Here is a 12968-nt window from a genome sequence, read left to right as displayed (position 1 = left end):
TGCTCAAATTAGAAAAGTTGTCCCTAGACTGTCTGCTGATAAGAGCAGTAAGAAAGGCAGTCAGCACCATCAAAATTCAACTTCTGATATAAATGATATTTAAAAAGTGCATATTTTATGAAGCTTTATATAGAGGAAAGTGTAAATTATGCAAATGTTACAGTACAAGATCTGTATTAGTTGTTGTGAAGGTGTTTAATGCTTTGCAAGGTTGTCTGTGCTTCCCTCCGCACCCCCCACCCCCCTCCCCCCCTCCGCCCCCGCCCCCATCTCTAGTTACCTGCGCTGATTTCTTAACTCTCCGCAAGGTTTTTCTGTGCGGACGCAAGTGGCCACAGATGCTCGCCTAAGTTAGTTTAGAGCAACTATTAGCTGGCCAAACTGGCTTAAGTGGCCAAAACAGGCGTAGGTGGCTGGTAATGCCCCCTTTTGAACAAAACAAAACTAAACTAAAAAAATCCTAACTAACTCACTTACACTGGAGCAAATTAAATGGGCGACTTTTAAGATACTCCAGAAAAATCAAGTTGCTCCAAAAAAAAAAGGAGCAACTCCTGGGGAAACTTGGGCCCTTGGTGAGTGTCTGATTTTAACGTCATGTGTGGTGCCTTGTGAGAAACACACATCTGTCCCTCAGGTCATCTGCTTAGTCAGGAATATCTTCCCATCCACATATGACTGCACTGCATAATGGGTAGGGTCATCAGGCCATCGTAACATGCTTTATGTGCTGGGAGGGTTATTCGATGTTTCAGATTAATTACATCTCTCAGAATAGACTTATGTCCATCACCACAACAAGGCACGCTGGGTACAGGTCTTTTGTGATGAATCAGAACAGATTTTATGAAGTAGTTTCCTTGCAGTACAAAGAAAGACACATTAACATGGCGATAATGAGTCTAGTCATTGATACCTCAACGGTAAGCCACTGAGTCACCACAGTACTTGTCTCTTGCTGTGTTCTAAAGACCGTAGTCCTTCCTCAGTTTGGTCTGTAATCGCGCTGCCCCTAAAGTCGAATAGCTGTAACTTTATACCCTTTTCCTTCCATACAAATGTTGTCAGAGTCTGCAGCTGTCTCAGGCTTACAATAGATCATTCTAACCCTACCCCTCTCTGTGTATGTAGTGCTTCCCTGAGAACTTCTTGAAGGACTATGTCATAGAATTAATCAATCAGCTTGGATGGATAAATTGTGACTTTTCACTTATTCATAATTATTTTGCCTTCGCCATTGGGTTTCTCAATGAAGGTCTTTCAGCAAGGTCAAAGAAAAAAGTTTCCACCAGCCTAGACACATTTCAGTCACTTTTATCACATCCAAATTAAACATTGCCATCAGCAATAAAGTAAAGCAACACCCAGCTAACTTTTTCCCAGCAGTCCCACTCACGATGGTCCAGTACCTGCACCATAGCCGCGATGTGCAGCGCTGCAGCACTCGGAACCCATCTCCCTGCCGCCCGACTCACGGCCAGGTCAGACCTGCTTTTTGCAAGCGGTCCTTCTGGCGGGCGGCAGGTCAATCTGAGGCCAGCAACCCCTCACCAAAATGGCCGGTTTGGAGCATCCTGCATGGGCGGGTGGCATGGAGTCACATCGGCGGATCCCTCCACAACCAATCTCGCGCCGGGTGGAATCTGGACAACAGATGGGCGGTTCCAGAGGAATCGGCCAGTAAACATACATTACCAACGGATCCTCGGCGGCTGCGGGCACAACCTGCACCAAATTCGGCCCCCTAAGTTTTTAGCATTTTACTCTTAAATCATGATGACGTTTCTCCCAAGGAAACATGTTCGAAGTGATCATACATTTATTTGAGAAAAGTTGAGCTTTGTTGTTGCACTGTGCTGAAAAGGTTCCAATAGCACCGATCACTAGTTTCACTTCCTAGGCTAAATAAAATATGGAAATCAGTGCTGTTGTGTATTTTTGTGTCTGCATGTATATTATCTGGAAATTATGACAATTACAATTTGATGTTTGACAATATGAACTATCATCTCACAGAATAATCTATGAAAAATAATCTGTCTCACATGCTGTCTGGAGATGAAATAGGATCTCTGAAAGAAAAATAGATTCCAAGAGTGGTGTTTAGATTCCTCACTCTCTACAAGTGAAAGTTTTACCAATATCTCGCACTTGGTGACATATTAATGAATTCAGTTTCAAACAGTGGTGAAGCTGATGAATTTGCTTTCTATTTCAGGATATGGCATTGCTGGATTCCAGGCAAATTTTGATTGACAAATCTTTCCTTCTCTGAATATGCACTGTGTCCGTAGCTTCTGGCAAAACACTTAACTTTGCCTAACAGTGTGAAAAGTGTGACGTGTCCACGGCTATTTCACATATTGGTTGTATGACACTGATTGACAAAGGATTCATTCATTTCGCAGGACGTTGGAAAAATGTGTTATTCGGTGTTCAGTTCAAATGCAGCACAAATTACAAACTGTCCCTGTCACTTTGCTCAAGACCTGCTCCTAGATCAGAGCAGCTTTTGATGTGCATCAACACTGAAATGTCTTGTCAGTTTAAATGTCCTCGATAATGTCATCCTGCAGTAAAGAGAATTTCTTTGCTGGAAAAGAGGCAGTCTAAGAATGCCTGCTTCACCTCAAATTCACATGCAGGGTGTCAATGAATATTATCACTTAATGCACAGATTGTTAGGTGGCAAGCCTTTCGAAAAAGGCTTTCCTTAGGGTGAAGAATAGAGTAACGGGAGAAAAAATGCCATGCTGTCTTGTGCTGTCAAAATAAATTATCAGCCAATAAGTGAGCTTTAGTGAAAATCTGGAACTCTCTTCTCCAAAAAGCTTTTAGGGAAATTGATAGATGGATAGATTTTTGTTAGGCAAGCATATTAAGGGTTACGGAACCAAGGCGGGTAGATGGTGTTGGGATACAGGTCAGCTATGATCTAATTGAATAGCGGAATAGACTTGAGGGGTTGAATGGCTTACTCCTGTTCTTCTTTAGACTAAAAACGGAGCTAATGACTTCACAGTTACTTTAATTCAGACAGTATTAGTTGATAAAGAATTGGTCTAACAAAGTGCAACTGCCCTGATTTAATAGATCTAGGTGCAATCATTTTTACAGATCTAACACAATACATCATATAACTGTTATAATTCTTAAATTTAAAAAATACTTCTTTCACTTGCTCAGCTTTGTATGTCACTCATTTAGCCCACTAAAGACTGCCCAGTTTTTCCAAAAAAGCTTTCACTTTCCCCATGCTTTCAAGAAAAACCTGTATGCTTTGCTAATGGTTTAATGGGTAAATTCATCACCCAGTCTAATATTGGCCCACCCAAACCAGAAAGGTCTCAGACTTGATTAGCCAGTGCAAAATTAGGAGAGCTTGTTTCTGAGCCAGGGAAGATAAAGAAAATCCTGTGCTTTTGATTGCTATTCAGTGATAAAAACAGAAAATGCTGCAAATACTCAGCCAGTCACTCAGCATTTGTGGGGAGTGGAAGGTTGAGTTAACGTTTCAGGTCGATGACCTTCATTGGAACTGAGAGCTGTTACAGATAAACAGCTTATAAGGAGGAATACAGCCTAGGAAAAGGTGCCGGGGAGAAAAAACGAAGTGCTGCATTTTTATCTGTGAGTGGGTTGAGGTGCGGCGGGCTCGCCACTGTGTGTTGAACTGAACTCGATCAATTGACTGAGTCATGCTGGTTTCCCGGCCAATTAACAGGAGCAGGTCTGATGATGTCATGGATGACTCGCATTCAGCTCGCCTATTTAAAGGAGTCTTGCACACATCAGAGTTGAAGGTTGTTGTAGGAGTGTCTGAGGTGGTTGAGAGAGGTGCCTGTCGCTGTTACATCCAATACTTTGACTGTGAGGGTGAAGCATTTATAGCTAAGGATGCAGTCTCAGCACCCAGGTTTTCTGATTCCTCCCCAAATATCTTAAGTGGTGGAAGTAAGCAATTATCAGAAAGAGGAGGTCTCCATATTTGTAAAAACAGGAATAAAACAAAACAAACTGTGCATCAGGGAAAGACTGTGGGGTAGAATTTCATCTTCACCGCCCAGGCACTAACTCAGCAAGGCAGACTGCACGCCATTCAAAGAATCCACCTGATTTCTATTCCATTAAAATCAATCAAATGTTCTATAAAAGGGAGAGTGATCCACTCCACCAGATAACCAGCCAGGGCAGGTGATCCATCCCACCAGATTATTGCCCAGGACAGGTGACCCACTCCACCAGATTACAAACCAGGGTGGGTGATCCACCCCATCAGATTACCGCCCAGGGCAGGTGATCACTCCACCAGATTACTGCCCAGGACGGGTGATCCTCTCTACCAGATTACCAACCAGGGCAGGTGATCCACCCACCAGATTACTGACCAGGGACAGGTGATCCATCCACCAGATTACCACCCAGGACAGGTGATCCACCCTCCAGATTACTGCCAGGACAGGTGATCCACTCCACCAGATTACTGCCCAGAACGGGTAATCCACCCACCAGATTACCGCACAGGGAGATGAAGACCAAAATATGTCACAACCATGGACTTGCATGTAGAATAACATCTTAAACAATCAAACCGTAGAAGAAGGAGGGAAATGCAATGTCATTGTCTAGTAAGCTTTCTCCCGAGATTGCTAAAAAAAAATCAAATACTTCACACCCCACCACCTATGAGGAAGATTCATCAACTTGAATCTCCTGGGCTGACAAGACCCAGCTAGTGTTGCAGTGAGCAGCGATTGACATATGTTCCTGTTCTTGATGCTGACCCCCACAAAGCAAAGACATTCAAATTATCGGTACTGGCTATTCTGCCACCTATGTCAAAAGGAATGTTCTATACATGCACTGCAGGGCGCTTTACTTCTGTGGATGTAAAATAGGATATGAAAAAGCATCCTCAAATGTTAACATGTAAAGGGAAGTAATTCATCAGAGACAGATTAAAGATATTTCCACTTTAACTATTCTTTGGAAATGTGCAATGTTTCATTAATCTCTATGCAATCCTCATAGAAATTCAGGCCGTTAGACTGAGAAAATTAACCTTGAAGTGATTACAAAGGCCGAGATAAAAAAAAGTTAAATTCTGATCAATACTGCAATATCACACAGGATCCAAATATACTACAATATTGATTGAATAATCCTTTATAACTGTATTGACGACTGCCTTTACTCCCAAATGCATGTTTCAAACTATTTTCAAGATTCCTGATAAGTTTGCATTATGTCAAACGTGATCAATCACAATACAATCCTGTTCTCAGTTCAAAGGTCTTTATTGATCCTCTAAAATGCTGCATGACCTTCAGCTCCAGTGCACACTCACAAGTGCTTCTGTTAATATAAGAAGTTTCATTTAACTTCTTGCTGGAAATCTTGAAGCACATTCAGTTTAATGTTTACACCAAACACCTTGAGGGGGAATTTCACATGGTGTAGAGTTGAAGACATGCCTGTCAAAATATTGAAGTATAACAAAGTGCAAAAATAAAATATGCAACAGACCTTTTCCCCCTGTAACATTCTCTTTGAGAGGCATCCAAAAAGCACAGTGGAGAGCTTGCTTTATACAACTTCTCCATTAGAGAAGGAATCATAACCAATGCATGATAAATCTCAGATGGTGGTATATCAGAATACTAGCATGATAGGCAACTAGAATGGTTTACAAATAAAACAGAATGGCCCAGAATTTGCGGTCAGTGATAATGAAAGAAAGCTTCTCGCCACAGAGATCGTGAAATTGATTGCAGCGCTCTATAGAGGGAATTCCCTATTGCGATCTGCTGTGACGCCAACAAGCTGTCTAAGCAGCCAATCACAATGCAGAATTCTCACAGATGGGAAAGCAGGAAATGGAAGCTGCTTTTATCCTATCTGTTCAAAAATGTTACAGAGAGCAAAACAAAGATTGGGTCCCTCACATGGGGATAAGATAGAACGTGAAATATCATGAACTTCAAAAAAGAAAATTTAAAAACATTTTTTAAAAATTCTTAAAAATGTTAATTTTTATCATAATGGAGAAATTTGACATGCTACAAAATTAACATGAGTTTTTCAAGGCTATAGTGTTTGTTTAGCAGTCAATGTGCTGTTAAAACCCCAGTTCCCCTAATCCAACAAGGAGTGCCAGCTATGGAGCGGTTGGGGGGTTGTCCACAGCGCAGCCAGTGTCGGAGCAGTGAATGACTAAACATAGCATCAAGATTTTGACTTCAGATGCGCATGCGCTACATCCTGATGTTTTAGTCAGTTTCAAATGGGTAATAATGCGTTCGGCCATTGCAAATTCCAGCCATTTATATTTTTATAGAGTTACAATTGGTTTCAATCAACAAAAAGAGACAGCATCAGTGATCTGATACGGTTATGGTAAGAGAGCTGACTTCGTTACCAGATGTCCGTAAGTTTAGGTTCAAAAGCTACTTGTCACGCCAATCAACCTGCCACAGTGGAGGTGACTTTCATCAGTTCTTTGGCAGTCGACCAGATGAAACAGCTGGTGAGAACAGAATGACACAGAATATGCAGACAACCTGTCAATTGATTACAGAGCTCCCTTAGTGGTGGTTAAGGAGAAATTCACGGTCTGTCCCAATTTTCTTATCTCAACGCCCCCATCTTCCCAAACCTATGTGGTCAATCTGCCGAATAGAGAATAGCGCATTTGCATGAAAAAAGTGAGATCCTGTCTCCTTAATCTGCCCTACTACAACATTCTTTTTCCCCCACACACCTTTATACATTGTAGGAAGGAGATTTCAACTGTTAATACTACCAAAACCTTCCCTTTGACTTCTTCCAGCGGCATTATTGATACTTGTTCGATGTAGGCTAAATATTCCATAGTATAGAGTGCATGGAAACAGCTATGTAAGATATCGGTACAGCTAATTCACAGTGTAAATATCTACTTTTACCATAGGATTGTTTCAGTTAATTAAGTTCACCGGCGTAATAAATTGTTTTACTGTAATGAAGATACAAGAACTCCAGGTATTGACTAGTGTCAAGAGAACACACTGTACTCGGTCCATGTGAATACAAAACATTGGCATATTTCCACTAAAATATCATGAAGTTCTTACTGACTAGCTTTTCTTTCATATTGAACTATAATGATTAGTACTTGAGTGAACTGCAAACAGTGACTAAATCCTACAATCTGTGTTAAAAATCCAGCGGTTAACAAGAAGTATGATTAATGTCAATAGCACTTTTCTACCCTGTGATATTTTTTGAATTATTTTTCCAAAAAGACTGAATGCTGCTGACATTTTCATCAGCTCATGAAATACAGGGGCACTGCTAGATAATTAAAAACACCTAATGTTTCTGATCTTTATAAAAACATAAACATAATCCTGTGAATTATAGGCATATTAGATTAACATCTATAATAAGAAAAAACTAGAGTCTATTATAAATGAAGCAATTTAAGAGCATACAACAACCAATGCAGTGCAAGCTCCATTTTCCACCAGAATGGAAGGGACCCGAACGATGGATAATGGAAATAAATGGGTGATACAAGTGTTCCTAAATTTGATTTTGCATATTTGGTACAACAATACCCTAGGCATGGAAATGAAGGCAAGTAATACTCATTGAATTTAATATTATGATGCTGCTTTATGTCAGAGAGGAGGAGATTAGTGTTAGGGAGCTGTGCAATAAGGAGACTGTGGTAAAATAAGAACATTTCTATATTTTATATTGTACAACCTTAAATCAGATACACCGATAATATAGAAACAAAACTTCAGCTAGCTGTATCTCAAAGGGAGACGCAATTTTTATGTTGATGTGTTGATCAGTGCACCCAACTGTGCTACATTACAACAGTGACTACACTCCAAAAGTACTTCATTGGCTGTAAAGCGCTTTGAGTCATCCAGTGACCGTGAAAGACGCTATATAAATTCAAGTCTTTCTTTCTTTAGAAAGTCAAATCCAATCGGTAGGTAATTATTACTAAAATGTGTATAGTACTTTTTTAAAAAAGCTATAGCCTCACTGCTGTCAGCGTAAGGGATATCACTGAATGGGTGCGGAACATGTGGGAAGGTGAACAGCCAGAAGACGTGGTGCATATTGGAACCAATGGCATAGGTAGAAAAAGGGCTGAGGTCTGACAGGCAGAGTTTCAAGAGCTAGGAAAAAGATTAAAGGTCGGAATCTCTGGAGGAGTGGCACATGAGGGAGAGCTTCAGACTCCTGGGGCATTGGGACCAGTCCTGGGGCAGGAGGGATCTGTACAAGCCGGGTGGGTTGCACCTGAACAGGGCTGGGACCAATAATTCACAAGGAGGTTAACTTGCGTTGCGGGGGAGGGTTTCAAATGTTTTTGGCAGGGGGAAGGGCACCAGAATGCAGCAGCAGATAGGAAAGACAAAGTGCATACTCAACTCTAGGAGGAACAAACAGCAACAGTACAAAGAATAGTGCAGAAAGAGCAGGAATTCGATGGAGGAAAAAAAGCAAAGCAGACTAGCATGGTGTTGGAATGCACGTGTGCTAATGCGAGGAATCTTACAAATAAGGTTGACGAGTTACAGGTGCAAGTTGCTAAATGGAGTTATGATATAATGGCTATAATGCAGACCTGGCAGGGCAGGAATGGGAAAAAAACATTACTGGCTACAACATATTCAGGAGAGAAAGGGAAGGAAAAAAGACGGGGGGGATGGACGGGGGGCAGCGGTGGCAGTATTGATTAAGGATAATATTACAGTTTTACAGGGGAACAATATACTCGAGGGTTCAAAGAATAAATCTACTTGGTTCGTGTTAAGATCAAAGAAAAGGAGTTGTTACATTGTTGGATGTTTCCAATGGCCCCCAAATAGGGAGAAGAAGATCGAGGAGAAAATCTGCATCAAAATTTCAGAGAAACGTAAAGATAATGGATCAGTAATAGTAGGGGACTTCAATTACCCTAATATAGACTGGAAAAAGAACAGAGTAAAGGGCAAGGAGCAGAAGAATTTCTAAAATGTGTAGAGGAGAACTTTCTTAATCAATACATTTGTAGCCACACAATAAGGAAGGAATTAGTTCTGGATCTAGTTCTGGGGAATGAAGAGAACAAGTAGATTGTGTTTCAGTGGGACAATATCTGGGTAATAGTGATCATAACATAATTAGGTTTAAAGTAGTTATGGAAAAGGACAAAGAAAAATCAAAAGTGAAAATACCCAATTGAAAGAGATCCAATTTCAGCAATTTGAGAAGGGATCTAGCACAGGTGGACTGGAAACAAAAATCGGGCAGGAAACCAGTAAATGAGCAATGGCAGGCAGGCCTTCAAGGCGGAGATATTTCAGGTACAAACTGTTGTGTATCAGTAAAGCATGCACTCCCATGTTCCGCCACCAGGGAACGCATCCCCTGAAGTCCCAAGGGATCCCAGCATCCCTTGGGTGCACTGTATATAAGTCGGCCCCTAAGGCCTGTTCCTCACTCTGGAGTGTATTAATAAAGGCTGGGGTCACTGTTACTTTAACCTCCCTGTGTGCAGTCTCATCTGTGTTAGGAACACAATAACTGCCGACGAGTATACGAATCCAACGCAAAGATGCAGCAAAATGTGGGCATCTGGAGAAGTTCTCGGAGGGTGAGGACTGGGAAGCCTATGTCGAACGGCTATACCAGTACTTTGTAGCCAACGAGCTGCACAGAGAAGGAAGCGCTGCAAAAAGGAGAGCGGTTCTCCTTGCGGTCTGCGGGGCATCAACCTACAGCCTCATGAAGAATCTTCTGGCTCCGGTGAAACCCACAGATAAGTTGTATGAGGAGCTGTGTACACTGGTTCGGGGAGCATCTTAACCCCAGGGAGAGCGTGCTGATGGCAAGGTATCGGGTTCTACACGCGCCTGAAGGTCAGGAAGTGGCGAGCTACGTCGCCAAGCTAAGGCGACTTGCAGGACAATGTGAGTTTGATGGCTACCTGGAGCACATGCTCAGAGACTTTTTTGTACTGGGCATTGGCCTCGATACCACCCTACGAAAACTTTTGACTGTAGAGACACCGATCCTCAGTAAGGCCATTGCGATAGCACAGGCGTTTATGCCCAACAGTGATAACACCAAACAAATCTCTCAGCACACAAGTGCGAGCAATGTTCATAAATTAACTGGAACTGTGTTTGCAAGCAGAAATTTATAGGGCAGAAACCACGAGTCTGCAACTGCCAGCAGGCCTCAGGTGACCCAGATGACTCAGAGTCCGCAACAAAGGATGAATGCAAGGCAATTCACACCTTGTTGGCGTTGTGGAGGCTTCCATTCAGCCTATTCATGCCGCCTCAAAGGGTATGTTTGCAAGAGCTGTGGAACAATGGGGCACCTCCAATGAGCATGCAGATGAGCTGCAAGCTCTGCAAAACCTGCTAACCACCACGTGGCAGAGGAAGATCGGTCCATGGTGGATCAAAACAATTTCGAGCCACAGAGAGAGGAGGCAGATGCTGAAGTACATGGGATGCACACATTTTCGACGAAATGTCCACCTATAATGCTAAATGTAAAATTGAATGGTTTACCCATACCCATGGAGCTGGACACTGGCACTAGCCAATCCATCATGAGCAAAAAGATGTTTGAGAGACTGTGATGCAACAAGGCACTCAGACCAGCCCTGCACCCCATCCACACGAAATTGAGAACGTACACCAAAGAGCTCATCACTGTCCTGGGCAGCGCCATGGTCAAGGTCACCTACGAGGGCACGGTGCATGAACTGCCACTCTGGATTGTCCCGGTCGATGGCCCCACACTGCTTGGAAGGAGCTGGCTGAGCAAAATACGCTGGAACTGGGATGACATCCGAGCGCTATCACATGTCGATGAGGCCTCATGTACCCAGGTTCTGAACAAATTTCCTTCCCTTTTTGAGCTAGACATTGGAAACTTTTCCGGGGCGAAGGTGCGGATCCACTTGGTCCCAGAGGCACGACCAATTCACCACAAGGCACGAGCGGTACCTCACATGATGAGGGAGAGAGTGGAAATCGAGCTGGACAGGTTGCAACGCGAGGGCATCATCTCCCCAGTGGAATTCAGCAAGGGGGCCAGCCTGATTGTTCCAGTACTCAAATGTGATGGCACCGTCAGGATTTGCGGCGATTATAAAGTAACTATTAATCGTTTCTCGCTACAGAACCAATACCTGCTACCTAAGGCAGACGACCTATTTGTGACGCTGGCAGGAGGCAAGACGTTCACCAAGCTCAACCTGACTTCGGCCTACATGATGCAGGAACTGGAGGAGTCTTCGAAAAGCCTCACCTGCATCAACACGTGCAAGGGACTGTTCATCTACAACAGATGCCCGTTTGGAATTCGGTCGGCTGCAGCGATCTTCCAGAGAAACATGGAGAGCCTACTCAAGTCGGTACCGTGCACGGTGGTCTTTCAGGACGACATATTGGTCACGGGTTGGGACACCGCCGAGCACCTACAAAACCTGGAGGAGGTCCTCCAGCGACTGGATCGCATTGGGCTGTGGCTGAAGAAGTCGAAATGCGTCTTCATGGCAACAGAAGTGGAGCTTTTGGGGAGAAAGATCATGGCGGACGGCATTCGGCTCACAGACGCCAAGACAGAGGCTATCAGGAACGCGCCCAGGCCACAGAACGTCACGGAGCTGCGGTTATTCCTGGAACTCCTCAACTATTTTGGTAACTTCCTACCGGGGTTAAGCACCCTCTTAGAGCCCCTACATGTGTTATTGCGTAAAGGTGAGAACTGGTTATGGGGAAAAAAAACAAGTAATTGCTTTTGAGAAAGCCAGAAACATTTTATGCTCCAACAAGCTGCTTGTATTGTATAACCCATGTAAAAGACTTGTGCTAGCATGTGATGCATCGTCGTACGGAGTCGGGTGTGTATTACAACAAGCTAACATTGCGGGGAAGTTGCAACCTGTCACCTATGCCTCCAGGAGCTTGGCGAGAGGGCCGACAGCATGATTGAGAAAGAGGCATTCGCGTGTGTGTTCGGGGTAAAGAAAATGCATCAGTACCTGTTTGGCCTCAAATTTGAGCTGGAAACCGATCACAAGCCCCTCATATCCCCATTCGCTGAAAACAAGGGGATAAATACTAATGCCTCAGCTCGCATACAAAGATGGGCACTCGCACTATCAGCGTATAACTATACCATCCGCCACAGACCAGACACCAAGAACTGTGTGGATGCTCTCAGTCGGCTACTATTGCCCACCACGGGGGTGGAAATGGCGCAGCCTGCAAACTTGTTGATGGTGGCGCAGCCCGCAGACTTGTTGATGGTCATGGAAGCATTTGAAAATGATAAATCACCTGTCACAGCCCACCAGATTAGGACTTGGACCAGCCAAGATCCCCTGCTGTCCCTCGTAAAAAACTGTGTACTGCATGGGAGCTGGACCAGCATCCCCGTTGAAATGCAAGAGCTAATCAAGCTGTTCCAGCGGCAAAAGGATGAGCTGTCCATTCAGGCAGACTGTCTGTTGTGGGGTAACCGCGTAGTGCTACCCAAAAAGGACAGGGAGACGTTCAGCACACACCCGGGTATGGTAATGATGAAAGAGATAGCTAGATCCCACATGTGGTGGCCCGGTATTGACTCTGATTTATTCCATGGAATTGAAGTTGTAAATGTGACCAGCTGTATATGTTCCACCCGGCAGAAAGGCACCCTCACTAAAAAGTTGCATTTTCATCTCAAAAAGGAAAGAACTCGAATAGGAGGAGGCCCGGCAAATCTGCACCCACTGACACCCTTGGAAGAGAGGGTCGCTGCTTTGATGGGTCCTGCCTGGAGAAAAGCAACCACCACTGCATGAGCTGGCCCCACACTCGAGGGGGAGGGTAAGTCTTGCAAATTCCACCATCTGGCTTTGCTAAATGTTAAGTACTGCACAGGCTAGCATGCTTCAGTTCATGGAGATGTCTCCATCA

General features: G+C 43.7%; 1 protein-coding gene across 11 annotated transcripts in view; it reads right to left on the bottom strand.

Annotated features, from left to right (window-relative positions):
• Positions 1-12968, bottom strand: part of LOC139276702 (bis(5'-adenosyl)-triphosphatase-like) — a 1572769-nt gene that overhangs the window by 555927 nt on the left and 1003874 nt on the right. The window lies entirely within an intron of this gene.

Source organism: Pristiophorus japonicus, chromosome 12, assembly GCF_044704955.1.
Source record: "Pristiophorus japonicus isolate sPriJap1 chromosome 12, sPriJap1.hap1, whole genome shotgun sequence".
NCBI lineage: Eukaryota > Metazoa > Chordata > Chondrichthyes > Pristiophoridae > Pristiophorus > Pristiophorus japonicus.
This window is presented reverse-complemented; position numbering and strand designations above follow the sequence as displayed.